Here is a 3,654-nt window from a genome sequence, read left to right on the forward strand (position 1 = left end):
GATTTAGAATCTCAAATCGCTTATTTTAAAAATAAAACCATAAATAGAAAACGAATAGAGGTAACTTTGGGAATTTATTCTATCGAGTCAACTTCATCAAATCGTGTTTCCATCCGTTAATAGCCCTCGAAAATATCCTCAACTATGCCCAATAAAAATCTTAGCCTTTAATTTTACTGTTTAGTACCTCAAAAATGAAAAATGAAAACCTCATTTTCGCCATTTTCTCTGCTACCCGGCCTTAAGATTCGAATTTCTCAGTCGGTGGCACCCCTAAATAAATAAGATTCCTTTATCGAGTGCGTTCCCGTCTCGGTCTATTACGAAAAGACGCGAACTTGACTAACTCGCGTCAGAGTCGGGAACTAAGCATTTTTCCCACTTAACAGTGAGTGGGACTAAGATGTATGGCTCTAAGCGGAGATAAGGCTGTTACGGAGGTATCTTTCGGAGGAGATTGTGACTGATGAAAGTATTTTTTTATTTTTATTAAGACATTTGAACCAATAAGTATTCTTAATTACGAGTGGCTTTTGCCCGCAGATTTACTCTCGTTAAACTTTGGAACCCCGTTTCATTTAGGAAAATTCTGTCTTAGCAGATATCTACGTCATAACTATCTGTAGTAGGTACCTACTTTCTTTCAGTGCAGTGGTTTGAACTGCGTGTTGATTGATCAGTATATGAACAGAGATAAAAACCTATTAAAGTAATAATATGTAGGTATGTATTTAGTTACTTTTAGTCGAGAGTAGCTATATTATAACGTTATCTACTTTGTAAGTTATTTGTTACCTCTTTCGCCTTCCATTCTTAAAAGCAAACGCAATTTTATTCTTAAACATTTACCATTTCCCAAGCTGCATACACAAAATCCGTAAGCATGCATAACACAATTTAGTATGCGGTCAACAGGACAGCGGGAGAACTGGCGAAATTAAATGTAAATAAAAAATATGAGTGCCGTAGCAAGAGTGGACAATAACATGGAAATCCCAGAGCGTTTGCGAGCGAAACTATTTGCCTTGGTTGTTGCGAGTTTGGCAGGAATGGTTCCTTACTGTCCGGCGGGGTTGGGAATTGATGCAAGCGTCGGCGCTAGTGAGGGGAACGGTCTGCTGTAATGTGACTTGCTTTTGACACCTAGGGTCTCAAGAGGTATGGGTATCCGGTGATAACCAAAACAGCTTATATCGACCCCTAGGGGCATTTACGAGGGATCTATTAGAGTGAAAACCCATTTTGGCTATCTGAAAGACGCACATCTAGAGCTATTTTTAACCGACTTCAACAAAAGGAGGAGGTTCTCTATTCGGTTGGTATATTTTTTTAAGATATAAATTGTTTTAAGAATACAATCGACATACAAAATTCTTTACAAAGTTCCAAAAATATCCCTACCCACATCTTTTGGAACTTTAAGGCACCGAATGAAAGAAATAAAATTAAAATAAATAAGGTGACAATATACGAGTAGGTACGAGTATTCCACATACAGTGAATACGCAGTTTCGCAGTCTATTTAAACTGCATATTCAAGTGATTCAAAGTTAAATTATTCCGAAAACAAATTCATCAATTCATTGTGTACTAACCAAGTGGTTTGCAAGTAGGAATAAACGATATATAGCCTGACCAGTAGGCCTAAGATGCGCGCATCGACAATGACATGATATGATAAGACAATTTTCGATCACGTAGATAATTTTATCATTTTCCCTAACATGGGACCATCGATAGAAAAGTCTATCGACCGCTATCGCGTGATAACCGAATTGTTGCCATATTAAGAAAAAATTGCGTTATTATGTTGGCCAACCTTGAAATATTTTAGCTCATTCGTTCAATCTCGTTCATTTCTGCTACTAATTCGGCTAAAAACACATATCTTAAAGCAGTGAGAACGTCATTAAAAAAAAGTTATGTCAATTTTGTTGACATTACATGACTGCTTGATTGTATTTGTGTTTTTAAAATTGTATTTTTATGTTTCCAGTCTTATTTTTAATATTTCTAAAGTACGGAAAATATCAAACGAAGAGATAACCAAGTTAAAGAAAAACAATGAAGAATTCCTAATCATACCGATAGTATTAAAGAATGAAGTCTTCAAAATTAACAGAATAACCGAACTCCACTACCTACCCCATAATGCGAGGTTTACAGTAATTATTCAACTTACATGAAGCAGTCAGAAAGTTTATTGAGATTTGAGAAATAAAGTTACACTCATAAGTAGCAAAGTAAGTACCTAAAGTCTAAAATATTAGCTATACTCCGCAGATCTTGATTTTCATAAGTAACAGCACTGGAGAAAAGGAAAAATATCTTTATTCCTACAAATAAGCTTTCACCTTCTTTCCTATATTTATTTCACATAGTTCTTTCACCGTGTAATAATACTGTGATCAATATTTTGTATGTAAACGTAAAATACAAATAGGATTAAGTAAATGTTTCTATTTATGAACTGTTTATGTAATTGTAATATTTATAATTGTGTTTAAATAATATTCTTTCTTTTTTCAGACAGTGGATGAAGAAGTGTGGGATTATGAGTGATTATTTCATTCTAAAGCAGACATAATCAAGTCTTGCTCACTATCATGAAAATTTACAATAACAATCAGCAAGAAAAACTTCAAGGGTACTGGCTAGGCTAACCAATTCATGGAATTCTGTTTGTATTTGAAATTATAAATAGCTATTGTAAAACAAAAGTTTTCCAAATAAAGATTTTGTAAATAATGGTTGAATTATTTTGAAATTACACTGCAATAATGAATTTATTGCCTGCGTCCAGCGCCTTTCTGCTACTATTATGATGTCGTCGGTCCACCTTGTGGGTGGACGTCCCACGCTGCGTATTCCGGTACCCGGCCTCCACCCCAGAACCTTGCTGCCCCATCGGGCAACATGGAAAGCATTGGGGGAGGCCTAAGTTCAGCAGTGGACGTCCTATGGCTGAGATGATGATGAATTTATTATAATGGAATAAATTGTACAAGATTATCATCCTGTCACATTAAAGCCCTTAAAAAAGACCACATGGAGGAATTAGATTGATAGTAATGTGGAATGTATGTATGGTATCACCATCAAGTTATAAAATTAGTAAAATTCATTTATTCTCATTGTTATTATAGCAAGTTTGATTACACATCCCACCCAATGCTAATTTCTGACAATGACCTTGCCACTGTTTGATGTAGACACAAGAAGCTCGGTCACCACATTCCGCCCCATTTTCAATAATTTTACAAGATTATGTAGGTACAGATGACAGTAGGTACTTAAATCAAGCTAAACACTGTGGGGTATCTCACGACATTTGCAACTTAATATGTATTGTCTGATGTACTGTTGACTGCCTACCTAAGTAGGTAAGTAATGGTTATTTTACAAGGTAGGTAATGTAATAATTAATATGTGGGTGGGAGTGTGGGAGCACTAAGATTTTGCAGCTAGCGATTATAAACTGTCGCAAGATTCGCCTCACACTGATAAACTCTTGAACTAGAACTCAATCTCCACCTAGAAGTAAAAGTATCACAAAGGTGCTAGATTCCTTTCTTTGAATTTTACTAGCCTCAAATTAGTCGTAAAATGTCATTTACCATTATAAATGATAAATAAATAGAGTTAAAGTAGCTT

At 35.3% G+C, this 3,654-nt stretch overlaps 1 long non-coding RNA gene across 1 annotated transcript; it reads left to right on the forward strand.

The window, feature by feature from the left end:
• Positions 1 to 1,638: 1,638 nt before the first annotated feature.
• LOC135079132 (uncharacterized) lies at positions 1,639 to 2,748 on the forward strand. Its single transcript, XR_010258742.1, has 2 exons — positions 1,639 to 2,243; positions 2,530 to 2,748. It is a non-coding gene; the product is annotated as an uncharacterized LOC135079132 (long non-coding RNA).
• The last annotated feature ends 906 nt before the right edge of the window (positions 2,749 to 3,654 follow it).

Source organism: Ostrinia nubilalis, chromosome 16 (genome assembly GCF_963855985.1).
Source record: "Ostrinia nubilalis chromosome 16, ilOstNubi1.1, whole genome shotgun sequence".
NCBI classification, from domain to species: Eukaryota; Metazoa; Arthropoda; class Insecta; order Lepidoptera; family Crambidae; genus Ostrinia; species Ostrinia nubilalis.